General features: G+C 41.5%; 1 long non-coding RNA gene across 1 annotated transcript in view; it reads right to left on the reverse strand.

Moving 5' to 3' along the window:
* Positions 1 to 13,895, reverse strand: part of LOC106893014 — a 39,494-nt gene extending 25,599 nt beyond the window's left edge. The window contains exons 1-5 of the long non-coding RNA XR_001412969.1: positions 13,701 to 13,895; positions 11,294 to 11,501; positions 10,652 to 10,816; positions 6,874 to 7,002; positions 4,774 to 4,953 (exon numbers count right to left, since the gene is read on the reverse strand). This is a non-coding gene — a long non-coding RNA (uncharacterized LOC106893014). The remainder of the gene's footprint in view (positions 1 to 4,773; positions 4,954 to 6,873; positions 7,003 to 10,651; positions 10,817 to 11,293; positions 11,502 to 13,700) is intronic.
* Between the last annotated feature and the right edge of the window lie 692 nt (positions 13,896 to 14,587).

Here is a 14,587-nt window from a genome sequence, read left to right on the forward strand (position 1 = left end):
AGCAGCGGCTCCGTCTAAGTACGGCAGGATTTGGAAACAGAATATTATTATTTATCCATTTTTTAAAAAGCGCCCCCCCTCTCCTTGTCCCCCTCTTTCTCTCCCTTCCTTGTCCCCCCCCTTTCCCCCGCGGTCCACTCGAGCATCTCTCAGGTGACTCCCGATGCACGATCCCCACGCAGCTGGGGGGGGAGCAGAAATTTTGGGAGAGGCAGCAGGAGGTTTTTTGGGTCTGAAAACGCAACGTCCTTCAGCGCTCTCCTCGCGGGGGAGCGACCCAGCCGTATTTGGCCTTTTTCATTTTAATTACTTTTTTTTTTTTCTCCTACACCGTCGTTTTAAATTATTGAGCCTGCGAGATATTTTCAGCAGGTACATTTAATTACAAAATTGCTTTAAATTGATTCCATAATTAGACTCGGATTGCTGGAAAAGTCTTAAAAGTAAACTGCTTTGCTGTAAAATGAACTTAGCTGTGATAATGAGAGCAGCGTTGGGTTTTTGCTCTGGCGCGGTGTTATCTGTTTGTGTTGGGAGAATAAGCCATTTTCTGATTGAATCGCATCGCTAATGGCAGGCAGAGTCCGATATAAAAATTGCCTGGGCTGCTTCCCGTGCCAGAGACTTATGCCAAAATTTCCCAACTTGAATGCCTAAGCCCGGGCAACTCCGATCCAGATGTGTGTTCTGTCACTGAACGTTCACTTGCAGAAATTCAGCTGAAGAGGACCTCAAGAGGTCGTCTTGTCCATCCTCCTCCTGATGTGATTCTGTCCCAATTTTCTATCTCGAAGCCATAAAGCCATTTTCCGATAGAAATCCCGTGACTGCAAATGTGATTCCAGCTAAACAAGCTTTTAAACTGTTGCAGTCTCTACGAATCCCTCTTTAGAAATCAATGGCTTTTTTTTCTTTTTTTTTTAATCTTCTGCAACTGCGTTTCCCTTGGTTTCCTGGCCAGCTCGTGCTTCAGCCTGGTGATGCCTGTCCCGTGCCTCCCTCCCAACTGGAGCTGTGCGAGCTCCTGTCCTTCCCTAACCTCCTCCTTATGGATCCATTCATAAAAATGAGGCTGTTCCAAAGCCCCCTCCTCCCTGAGGCTGTGGATATCCCGCAGCTTGATTGTCGGCGTTTATTCAGCTGATTAGTGCAAGAGGTTTTTCAAAATATGGCTTGGATCTCCCTCCAACGTAGTAGTTTTCATCACAGCCTGCAACAAATTCTTCCTTGATGTTACTCGTTACTAACACCCCTGCCTTTCACCTTGGCAGCGTAACTAATTCTATATCAAATTCCACTTGTCAGGTGTTTTAGGATCTTTCAAGGATATTTTTTTTCTTTTTTTTTTTGTCCAGAGACTAGGAAAAGGGTGGGATGGTTGCGCCTGGCTAAAGTAACCAGTGAAAAATATTCCTTGCTGTTCCTGAGTTATTACTGCTGTTCTTTCCCGGTGTGGTTGTGCTCAGAAGTCAGGTACTCTATAAATACTGGTAAATGTACAGATCTTTCATGTGGGAGAATACGCAGCGGTTGTTGTTTTGTTGTTTTTTCTTCACCCTGAGTCATTTGGGTGGTAAAAATAATGAGTTTTGTGATTAGAAGAGAGGACTGGAAATTAGGATCTCTCCCATTTTAGGCTCTGTTGTATCTGTGAGCGAGCTTGCTGTGCTTGCATGGCTTGCTGAGGAGGCTCAGCTTTTGGCTCAGCAGCCCTTGGTATTGACCAAAGTTGTGGTTTCCCAGGACTTTTGACAATTCCATGTCTGTTGAACTCTGGTTGTAAGGATTTGTGTACCCAGAGAGAAGGCACCCGGCATTACTGGCTGCTTTGGAAAATGTAGCCCCAATCTCTTTCTATCTTCTCATTATCTGTTAAATAAGGATAATCATACTTCTCTCAGAGATTTGAAAAGAGCTTTGATGACATTTAATGAAAATACCATGGAGGTGGAAAGAATTTGTTTCAAAAGCTTTAGAAAAACAGCAGTGACAATATGCTGAAATAAAAACTATCCCGCATATTAAAAAATGAAAATGAATAGTTTAGGGTTATTTTTTCTATAAAGCAATCCGCAGCTTACATTTTGGATCCCATTTATAGCTTCCTCCCTTCCTTAGTGATACCAGGGTTTGGCTCCTGTAATAATCCTGTCAAGACCTGTGTGACTCCTTCTATTTTATATCTGACTAAGCTCTATTGATTGTCACGTTCTACCATTTCACCCCCAATCAATACTACTTATAACTCTTTTTTTGCCTGTCAATAACCCTACAGAGAATAACTCTGTTTATTACATTCTGACTTTCTCAAAAGTGGATCTTGCAGAAAATTTGCTGTAGAAGTGAACTCAAATGAACAAACCTTTCAGCTATTGATACACCCCACTCCTCCCCGATGTATTTAACTCTGCTGATACAAGGATAAAGTAAATCTCTTGCACTTCAGCTTGTGGCTTTCATCTAATCATCTTTGTTTATCTTGCTTTTCGCTATAATTCCATAGTGTAGGGAGAAAAAAAAAAAGAAAGAAAATAAGAAAGTGGGAAGAGGGTGGGAAGGCTGGTAAGAGGAAAATGAAATGCGCAAGCGGATGGAGCTGGTGACAAGTTATTTCAGAGTTTTAAGGCATTGTATGGAGTTCACTGTGAAGCCTGTAGTATGGAGATAAGAGGTGTAAGAATATATTTGTCCATATAGTTAAAATTCGGGGAACTATATTTAAATTGCAGGTGGGGGAAATCTACAAGGAGAGGGAGAAAAAAAAGTCCAGCAAGCTTCTGGTTTTGAGGTTTGTTATGTGGCCTCTGTCACCTGCTTTATTGTCCTTGGTCCGTTGCATGAGCTCTGCTTGTCTGCAGTGTCTTCTGCGTGGTCCCACGAGGAGGCTCAGGGTGCAACAGGCATCTCTGTAGGCTTGGACGGGGCCATGGGCTGTTACCTCATCTTGCCTCCTGGCCTCAAGCAGGATTAGGTGTTCTTCTTGCAAGATGTTTATTTAATCTTGTTGTGAAGCCTTCAAATGTTATCGCATTAGTGATACCTTGCCAAATAGCGGTGGGTTGTTTTTTTTTAGATCAAAGCTGAATTTTTACTCCTCTGTGATTTTATTGCATTTGAAGTCTTAGTTATGCCTTGGTTATAGTATCTAACCTTTGGATCTGGAGGCTACCAAACCCACATCCCTCATGTTTCTGAGGATGGTGGACTCATTACCTTGGGGTAATACAAGCTTTTGTGTGTGCCAATGATGCAGGCCCACCACAGGGCTTACTTTTTGTCAACCTGCAGTTGTTTTTGGCGAGAGAAGCCAGCCAAAGATTCCCCCTAACTGCCTTGAATGCATTTTTGGATTATGAAGAAGGTTTTCTGAAAAAATCAGAATGTTTCCTGATATCCTCTCGCTAAATCTGTAGTTCATATATTTTACTCACTCCCTCTCAGTGCATCTGCTTCGCTTGTCAAGCAAAATAGACATTTCAGCCGGGAGTTCTCTGTACGTTTGATGAAAGCATCAGTTATTTTGCAGGATTGTTTTTAACCTCCAGCTTATTGGAGAAGCTTGGTATTTTGGAAGGGACAGATTTTTCCCATCGTGACATGATCTTATTCTCAACCCCAGCTCTACCTCATAGTGCCCCCGTTGCCCTCTCTGCAGACTTAAGTTAGCAGTTAAGTGCCGTTTCGTAGCCGTTCTGATGGCAGGTGGCAGAGCCAGTGACATTGTAGGGTGGCAGCTCCTCCTTTGTCTTAGTGGCGCATCCTTCTCCCCACAGCCTTGCGAGGGGTGGGCATACTTGGTAGATGAATCTTAAATCGATTTCTTAGCACCCTGCAAGAAGGAGGTTTACCCCCAATTTATCGTGGGAGTCAGAGGCTGAGGTTGACTTCGCTTCTCTGTTTCGCTTCCTTACTCCCCAAATTAGAGTATCTTTCATCTCTCTATTAGGGGTGATTACAACTTTAGAAGAATGAATTAATTACGCTTTGCTTGATTTTTTTCTCATCTGCAAAGTAGATAAGCGATGTATTCCATGGGTGTATGATGAGGTAGTTTGAGAACCTCCCAAAGAAAATGTTACAGGAGTGAGAAACAGTGATATGGACAGAGTATAAACTATAGTTTACCAAAGCAGGAGGTTCTTTAACATTCATGATTTTTGTGGTTGTGTGGATTAATAATTAAATATTCTTACCAGAATTAGGAAGATGTTATCTTTTTTTTTACTTTTAGAGCTTCTTAGGGATTTTTTCTATAGAGTTGATCATGTACTCCTTTTTTTTTTCCCCAAATATTGTCTACCTCTGATTGTGATTAGTATTTTTTACAACAAAATGCGCAGTAGAAAACCTTGTGCTTGTGCTGTGCGTTTCAGTGAGGTTTTAGGCATGAAAAGGACAAGAAGTGTGGCCTGAATTCATATTTGCTATATGCCAGTGCAGATGTGAATGAAAAACTGGGCTGCATTTAGTAGTGAACATAACGTAGAAAATGAGCTTGAGGGATGAAGCGGTGTCGTGTGTACAATTTGATTCAGTAAGTGTAAAAATTAGCTTTGCTAACGTATTACGGGGACCGAAGGTACTTGTATCTTAACAAATTTCGGCAATTCAGCTGTGAAACCAACATCTCCTCACTTGGCTTTACATCTTCTTCTCAGCGACTGCCTTTGATGTGGCATGAGCAGAGCATTATGAAACCGATTATAGGCTGTACCTCTACTAGATTTCACAGCGGAATGGTTTGTCGTAGCAGTTTTTAACGTCCTCACTCACCTTCTGATTACCTTACGCCGTTGCTTCCCTCGACACCGAGTACGGCCGCCTTCTTTTCCCCGATGGCTTTTCCTGAACAGCTGGGCTGCTGATGGGATTCATCCAAACTGGGGAGTTTCTTCCTCCCTGTGCTGAACACGGTGGAGGAAGTTATTGGTGCCATCTGTGCTCGCCGAGCCCCTGCAGGGAAAATGTGTTGGACGTGTTTTCACACCTGTGGCGGGTGACCCCTGAATCCTATCAGCTTTTAAATTGGGTAGTGTCCGTCCTGGGTTGCTTTTCTGCTTGTTATTAAGAAGTTATACAAAGCTTTTGCTCTGTAGGGAAGTTCCAGAATTTATGAGGAACATTTCTGTATGAAACAAGCCTTTTTTTGTTGTCAGTATGACCAACTTTAGAAAGCAGTACACGGGCCTTTTCTGCCAGTGTCACTACTTACTTTTGCTAAGTATTAAAAGAAAAAAAACCCCAAAATGTAACAGATATTCTTACTTGTATTAGGTTAATAGTAACAATAATGACAAAAATGTTACTTTTAAAAAATATAGCCCTTCTCATCCATAGAGTTCTAAGCCCTTTATAAAGGAAAAGAGGTGGTTTTTTTCTCCCTTCGTAGATGGGGAAATTACTATAGAAAAATTAAATGACTTAAAGACATGTTTCCTGTAACAAACAGATCTTGTCATAGAGAGGGAAGAGATCTGCTGGATCTTCGTCCAGCGCTTGCTTCTGTAAATAGAATTTAGGGAAATTCCTAATCCTAATTTGTATGATACAGCCTTTATAATAGGATTTTTTTGGCTGTGACTCTCTTCTAACTAAAATGAGCAGGAGATTTCCTATTCACGTAAATTGCTACTTAAGCAAATCACAGAGGAAGTTTTTCCAGTGTGGTTTATTTGCTTGACTCCTTTATGTCTGTGATATGCACATGGCATTTTTCCAGACACTGAAAACATCTTCTACGGAATAATAACCAAAAATAGGAAAATGTTGTAAATTAGGTTTGAGCCCTGAAAAATGGTGTCATGCAGTTTCTGATAGTGCAAAGCTCATATTAAGAGGAATGATATTTCTGCTGTGCTCAGTCTTGTGGTTGGTGATCGTAGCTTGATGATCATAGCTCATGAAAGGCCAACATTAGACAAGAATTCCACATGATTTTTAAATAATTCTAACATACTTAAGCAGTTAGGGTGCTAAGGGTGAAGCAGAACTTGCCTGTAAAGCCAAATTCTGCACTTAGTAAAAAATTTACAGATTCTTGGGTGGGGGAGGAAGTTTACTTGGACACTGAAAAGAAGAGACGGGGCTTAACAACGTATTGAAGAAGAAAATAGGTTAAGTGACTGAGGGTTAGATTACTAAGGGTTAGATTATGTAGAAGTTGGGTTATCAAGGGTATCATGAGATAGTGTCCTAAAAATAAACTCTCTTGTACATTGCTAAAGAAAAGTCAGGATACAGCACGCACATGAATCAGGGGAATTGTTGTATCACTGGGCTCCCATTCCGGAGACCTGAAGAATACACTAAAAAGCAGAGGTTGTCTTTGAAAATGCAAAACCTTCAGATCTTCCTTTTGGTGCTGCAGAAAGGCAGCAGCAAGCCTGGTTGTTGATCTGTCAGGAGACTGGAGAACACTGTACAGATCCAAGAGAAAAGCTCCCCTACATGCTGGGAGGGAGGAAAGGATGCTCAGAGGTGGAAGCCTGTAAAGGTGGCATCCTGTTCTTCCTTCTGTCCTTAGCACCAGCGAATGCGTACGCTAAAAAAGCCATGGAATAAAAAAATTCATTCCTGTCTTTCTGGAGGTGGGACAATAGACTGCAGAGCAGAGTCTCAGAAATAGGGCTGGAAAAGACCTCCAAAGCACCTGCAGTTCATCCTCCTTTCCAGAACAGGACCCCCATACACACCTCAGGGAAGTTACCATTCAAGACTTTGTTGGAAACTACAGTTTCCCCATGTAGCTATTTCAGCACTTCACTCTCTTAATGATCAAAATGTTTTTTTCTGATGTCTAATTTGAATCTTCCTCGCTGTAACATAGGGTTCTGTAAGGATTTATGTCTCTAGTGTGGGGTTGCCAAGTGTTACCTCCTCTGTGATGCTGTCTGTCGCTGTGAATCCACCCGTGCTGTGTCTCTGGCCATCCTGACTGATGCTGCCAGTTCTCTGGGTCAGGGCAGGTGGAATCCTGAACTGCTCCAATCCAGCAAAGTATCTCTGAAAAGTGACATTTTTTTAAATATATATGTGTACAATATTAATATTTAGATATATTTATATGTACATATATTTTAATATCTTTAAATATATATCTACATATTACTCAATAGATATATATTGGGGTAAATATATATATTGAGCAACCTGGTCTAGCAGGAGGTGTCCCTGCCCGTGGCAGGGATGAACTTTAAAGTCCCTTCCAACCCAAACAATTTTATGATTCTATATTAGTTAATACTTAGTCTGTTAGCTAAGGTAACTGCCCTACGTTCATGGGTTGCTGCCAACACAGAAGGAGAAGTTGTGATTCTTCATGGTGGAACTTAGGTTTTTCTAGTTTAGTTAAGGTCACAGCTAAGTTTGCATTTAACCACGAGATCAGATATCTTACCAGCAGCTATCAGAAAGGTCAGGTTTGCCTTGCTAATCTGGAAAGACTTGCAAGGATTTTCCAAAGTCACAACTGGAAAGAATCAGGGATAAATCTCAGAGTCGTCCTATAAAAGATGCTTATTTACACAGTCTGATCTCCTTGGGGATATTAGACCAACTCTTTGTACTTGATCATGATGTAAACAGTATGGTTATTCCCACACTAAATTGCACCCAAGTGAATTTGTATTTTACTTCTGTAAACTGAGTGAAGTTGTATATACTGAATAGCTCCATGGTAATAGATTGGATCACACAAAAGGCAGTCACAATAGCTTAAGACTTCCACGTGTGTTTGCAAATAAACGATTTTAACAAGAATTTTTAGAAGCAGCCACCTGCAGCTGTCAGCTCCAGTGCCTGAGTTCCCATTCCCAGTAAAATGGGTGCTGATGGTGGGTATCCAGAAAGATGGTGCAATTCAGGAATCTGGAGTGGCACGGGGAGAGGTGAGGGATATTAGAGTGTGTGGGAGCTGCTCTTTTAGGATAAAATGGAAGTTTGAAAGATTTAGAGCAATGCCGAGAGCTGAATTAGGAAGAGGAAGACTGCGGTGGTGTGGGGATTGAAGTCAAGAGGGCTACTTGCTTGAGTAGATCTTTTAGCAGCAAGATCTTCAGGGCACAGAGTATGTCTTTTGTCTATTTCTAATACTTTGTGTAACTCCCACCATGCTATTCCTGTGTTTGTGGAGTAATGATTTGTATTCCAAAAGCCATGGGTGCTTACGTGACAGTCATTTTTCTGTATCTCTCCACTTAGCTGACATTTTTAGGGATATTTTATACACATCGTGTTACCCAGAGAAAACACAAATGATCCACTTAAAACTGAAAATAAATAATAAATAATTTGGTCTCCTGGCAAATTGGACTTATAAAATAGCTTGATTGCAATTACCAGCTTTGCAGTAATCTTGAAAGAATTAAGATTAAATGGTGTTATGATGAGCAATAGTGCGAATGAGAACGCACAGACATTTGTCTGGGTCTTGTGAAATGCAGAGCGTCCTTCTCTCCTCTGAAGGGGGACCACGACCCCTAAAAAGTGCAGTCCAGCTCTGCCCCTCTGCTATATGATTCACGTCCCAAGGAGCGAGGTGGTTGTTTCAGGCTTTAGCCCCTTCTCTTTTTGAAGAATGACTCTCAGAAAGGGTTGCCCAGATCGAAGAATCCATCTTTCAAGTCCGGCAGAGCCATTCGCTGCCGATAACCTGTGCCTCATCTGTCACTGTTGCCCTCACCCAGCACCTCTGTCTTAGAGACTAGCCAAAGAAAGGGCTGATTTAGTCAAGACTAAGCTGGTTTGCAAAGGCTAGGATATTTTTGTCCAAAGAGAATATCCCAGTGAAAATATTCACCAAGCAAAATATGCAAATTACTGTAAGATGCACGTAGATGAAAGCCCAACTCCATTATACTTATTATCTTTTTGAAATCGGGTCGTGATGGGACACAGGACCACGCACCAGCTGTAAGAGCTGCAGGGGAAGAAATTGCAGGAAAGGGCACAGGGAGTAGCAGGGGCGTCTGGTGGTAAATGAGGGATAAAGGAGGGGTACACAACTTCTCTTTGTATGCACCCGTGCTCTAATGCGCTTAAGCGTGGCCCTATTAATCTTACACGGAGACAGATGGGTGGATGGATGGATGGATATATGCTGGATAAGAGTAAGAAGCTAAAAAAAAAACAGAGACAGATGGGTGGATGGATGGATATATGCTGGATAAGAGTAAGAAGCTAAAAAAAAAACCTCCAGCAATGAAATTGTGAAAAATATACTACTCTCATTGACAGTCATTTCAAGGCTCTTATGCTTGTTCTTAACATTTACAAGGTTGCTTTTTGCACTGCAAAATGGATGAGTGTTCTCCTCATCTTTCTCCTCCAATCTTTCTGTTTGGGTGCAAGAGCGATATTGGATTCACGTGAGGGATGGGGAGCAGAGTAGTGTTGGGTATATTTAGATTCTATTTCATTTTTATTTCATATATAGTAACGTTACAGGGAAGGACTTCATTCCTCATTTCAAAGAGAAATCCATCAGATAAATTGCATTCACTGCAGGGAGAGGGATTTTGTCAAAACCAGGATGAAAGATGCCTTTTTGCAGTAGCCTTGATGTGATGGGAGGTGTGTTTCCTGGATGCTACTAATGGGTGCATTTTTCAGCTCTGGGTTCTCATGTGGTAGAGTTTTCTTGGTTCTTCCAACAGGCTGTCTGAGAAACCTCGTACTTAGAGCAAGGAAGTCTATGCAGTTCTGAAAGTTAGTACGTCAGCCAGGCCAAGTTTATGGGGACCTAACTTGATGAAGCAGACTGAAAAAATTGTATTTAAAACAACCTTTTTGAATGCCAGCGTTATTAGAATATTAAAAAATGTTAGGGTGCACTCGTTTAAAATAGCTCAGAATTTTGTCAGCCAAAGAGGTTCTGCAGCAGTGCATTAGCATTGCAGGTAAACGATTCATTACATTTGCTGTTCTCGCCTGTTTAAAGCTGTGATATAAAAATGCAGACTTTCAGAGGAAATTGTTATAAATCCGATCTGAAGTCTGATAATTATTTTTTTCCAAGGAAACAGTGTAACAGCTCCTAGTTGCAGCTTCCTAGTCATCTTAGCATTTGCTGTTCGTGGTCACTTTTTTTGGCAGACTTAATCTCAGTTTAATTCTTTGGTTGTTTGGATGGAAAGGAAAAAGTCCTAAAAGTCCTTTGATAGTGTATCTATACATATATTGTTAGAAAAAAATATTTTCTGTATGTTGATTATTTGTGTGTGATGCTGTTTTCATAAAATCTCCTCTGAAGCACAAAACCAAAGCAGTACGGGGAGCCGAAGCAGAGTTTCGGGATGCAGTGAGACTGGTAGCTTACTGTGTATGTTAACATGATACTGCTACTTGTTAGCCTGGAAATACCATTTACTGTTTTTTTTTCCCTGATCTGAACGTCTCTGGAACTAGGATGATGCAGGGATTTTCCTATTCATCAGCTTTCCATTTCTCCTGTGAATTCCCTCTCTCGCTCAGAGGCAGTTTGTGTGGGGGCTCTGATCACCAGTACCGCTGCCAAATTTCCTACAAGAGCGAATTTGGATCTGCTGTTTTATCTCCTACGCCTGGCCTCGGGAGTGAAGGAGGTAGGGGTGAACGGCGGTTGTGTGAGGTCAAGAGATTTGACCTTATGAGACAGTTCTAAAACGATCCTCACCTCACTTCACATGCACCCTTTCTAGAAGGCAAGATGATGCTGGTCGTTCTCCTTGAATGTACAGCCTTTCCTTTCAGCATCTGAAGACCACTCCTCCTTGCTGCGTTACAGCCTCCTTAGTCCATTCTTAGCGCCTCCTCAGACCTGTTTTCAGAAGTACTTAACCTGAAAAATTAAGTAGTTTTTAGAAAAAAGTTAAAGTTTAAAAAAGTTAAGCTAGCTTTTAGAAACAGTTGTCATACACACTTCAAAATCATTTGCCTTCATCTGAAATACCAAAAAAAGACAGAGATGTACTACATCGGGGGGAAAAAAGGGACTGAGGGATGTACTATTCAGAGGTTAATGTACAGCTTCCCTTTTCTTTCTAGTTCTAATGCTAATTTCACTCTTGACTCTCTTTTTGATTGACTGTATTAATTTTGTTTATTCCTGAACTATCCTACTGAGTTTTGACACCAAGGGCTGGTTGGTGCCCGATTCCTGAGTCTTTACTATCATTTCATGACCTGTGGTAGGAAGGGAATGATTCTGTAGATATAAGCTTAATGACCTGAATTTGTAAAGCTCTTTAGCAGTACTGCTACTGGTGTGACTCACTATCATTTTTAGCTCTGAAGGCAAAGGTTCATCTTTCCATACCAGCTGCATCTTTTGTTGAACAGTCTGGTACTGCTGAGAGGTTTAACCTTCATGTTTCTGTTTTTAATCCTGCAAGACATTAGGCATCTCTTCAGCTTCTTTTCATAATGGGCTTGTTCCTTGAGAGAATGGCTCTCAGCTCTTCTTGTACAGTACTGGTCCTTGTTTAGTATTCATGAGGACAGAGACTTTGCAAATTGAACTGTTCCTAGAAACAGACAAAGTAGAAAAGACTGATTTGACCAGAACAGCAACACAGAAATTTGTGCTAGTCACAGCATAAATATTTTCTTCCTTTCCCTTCAGAATGCTAATTATTTTATATTTAATGAATAATTTTCAGAGGTGAAATTTTTGGTAGTATCGATACAATAAAGGAAGAATCACGTTTTCCTGTGGGATAACTAATCCAGATTCAGTCTGGGAAACTACACTGATTTCTGGAAGCTTTTGCTCCTAGCTTCTTGGAGTGCTGCAAAGCCTCACATCCTGCATGGCCTTCGCATCCCTGCCGGGGTCACCAGGGGGATTAACTGGCCATTAAAATCCCCTCCGGCACCCAAGCAGTTCCAGTTTCTGAGTTTCTAAGTAAATGTGAGTGGTGGTACTGTCAGATTTAAAATACTTATGTATTAAAAGCAGTTAAATTACTCTGGAGGTTAAGAACTACCTTAGACTTGACTTAGGCACTGAAGTAAACTTCAAGTCTGTAAACATGAAGTCTGTAAACTTTCAGTGAAACAAAGATCCTGAGTTGCTGTAAAGGTGCTGGATGGACTAGAGAGGGGCTGCTGCCTTTTGGGGTACTCGCTGGGAGTATGGCCAAAGCAAAAACCTGCATTCAGGTTATATGGGGTGTAGGTCTTAGGCTGGAGCTCGTAATAGTGATGCAGCATATTTGGTAAGGAGATTATTGCTTAAGTTGAAAAAAAGATTGATTTGTTTTCTTTTTAATCACAGTGGGAAACTGCACACCCAGAAACCTTTTTCCTGGAAAAAAACTTGCCAGTATTTAAATCTAATTGAATGATTCCTTAAGCAGGACATACAATGGTGAATGTCAGCTGAGTGATACTGGTATGTTCTCTGTAATCGAGCCTCGTTCTGTTACATACAGAAGATTTTTCCAAGCCAAAAAAGGGAAGTAAGGGCAGAGAATAAGGAATACAGGGGAAGAACGTGCCTTGCATTATCAGGGGATTGCAAACTCAGATACAGTAAGACACAGACATTTTGTCAAAGAAGTTGGGTATGTAAGTTTAAAGCTTGCTCTAGGCAGTTTTGACTTAGCCAGCACTTCCAGCAGCTGATAACCTAAAGTGACACTGACCTTGGCAGATTTACAAGGGTAAGCTTTGCACAGGGATGGATTTTTTCTTGATCAGTTGCTCAAGTGTATGAGACACAGTCCAGCATTGCCTCGGTATTGATTATGGATGTTTGTTTTATCCCAGAACAAACACGCCGATTGCAGATAGTGGGAGTAGAATCAGTCTCTCTGCATATTTGAGCCCTTCTGTACCCATTACATGGTATCCTGGGGCTCAGGGATGCCACTGGGCTTGTGCCAGGCCCCTCTCTCCTTGCTTTTTTGACTCATTCCTCTTTAAAGCTGTAATGCACGAACAGGAAATATTGGTTTCATTCAGTAACTACCTGCACACTTGGGCTTTTTTTGCTGGGTTGCCTTTTTCCTGGCCTCGTTGCGTTCATGTCCAGTGGGTGATTCATGACCTTTGCTTGTGGACACGCAATTGCACAGGCAGTTTTCAAGTATCTTAAGTGGCTGCTTTGAGGTTTGTCAGTGTTTAGAGGCACAGTGGAGGCAATTTAGCCACGTCACTATTTTTAATCCATCCTCTGTGTACTGAATCACCGTACCACTTGCTAAATCTGTCAGGGTCTGTGGGTGTTCAATGCTGCTGGGATGTAAATTCTTTTTTTGTGTGAGCAGCTTCCCAGACTCGGGGAATAAAGTGCCATGGGGTGGAACAGAGCTCAGTTGCACCCTCCCCATGCTAATTGTACTGGTTTCTATTAGCGGAATTGGGCAGCTCTGGAGTCACACCATAGTCCAAGTCCTTTTCTGGAAGGTCATAAATTGTGACCCATTGAACAGAGCCTTTTGGTTTTTTGGACTAGCAGAATTCTGTCAATGCCAGAAGTCTCACAGATACTCTCATTTTAGGCTTAACAGATTAAAATCATAGAATTATCTAGGTCGGAATGGACCTTTCAGATCATCTAGTCCAACCATCAACCCAATACTGACAAAAAAAAATCGCTAAACTGTATCGCTAAGCAGTAATCAAAATATTACAGCAAAATAGCAAGATATATGCCTGTGATTAAAGAAAAAACAACAAACCACACCAAAAAAACTAGCACCGAAAATGTTATGTGATACCTTAGGGAGTGTGGCAGCTGAAGTGTCCCTTCTAGGTCTTCTGTCGAGTGAGTTGCAGGGTTCAGAGATGCTTTTGCACATGCTACTTGGCCCATCTGTTCTCCCTGTTTCCTCAGATCCCCTGAGCAGGCACAGAAGCAGAACTCAGAAGACTTCTGTTCTCTGTGCTCTTCAGAGAGAAGAAATGGTGTCAACTGCGATACGCTGTTTGGATGCAAAAAACCTGAGTTGGCAGGAAAAAAAAAACCACCACCCCAGTTAGTATCCTCGATGTGTAAGGCTGGTTGCAGAAAGGCTCTCAGCCACCTTGGTTTTAGCAGTGGCCATTGATTTATAGACCTGGGTGTTGACATTCTGGGAGAGCTGCTTTTTTCGTTTGTTTGTTCCTCTGTTAGACATTTAAATAAAGGATGTAATACTGTGGTGAGCAATGGCTTAATTTATATAATTTTCTTTAACAGCCTGGCCTTGAAGGCAATAACATGTTGTAAGACTCAAGCTCTTTGTGAGCTAAATCTCTGCTGACAGCACATGATTGATTCAATTTTACAGATGGGACAGATTTCCTTGTTGTGTCTCAACCTGTCTTTTGATTACTCGCGCACAGACCTAAGCCACCGACAAACCAGAAGTGTTAATATGGATGAATGCTCACACACACGCCTCACACGTATGTGAACGCCCACTCCTTTATGCATTGCTGGAGGAAAAAATATCCTCGTACACAGTAATCCTGTCTTTTATGCATGTGTAATGCAGAATGCAAAGTTACACGGCCAGAAATAGGAGCAGGGGCTTGAAAAGTTGGCTTGCAGAAAAATGGATATTGAATGGTTGTTATGTTCAAGAGGTCTGAGTACAACAGGGACTTGTATTTGATCATCGAT

The sequence above is a fragment of the Calidris pugnax genome, unplaced genomic scaffold (assembly GCF_001431845.1).
Source record: "Calidris pugnax isolate Ruff unplaced genomic scaffold, ASM143184v1 scaffold24, whole genome shotgun sequence".
NCBI classification, from domain to species: domain Eukaryota; kingdom Metazoa; phylum Chordata; class Aves; order Charadriiformes; family Scolopacidae; genus Calidris; species Calidris pugnax.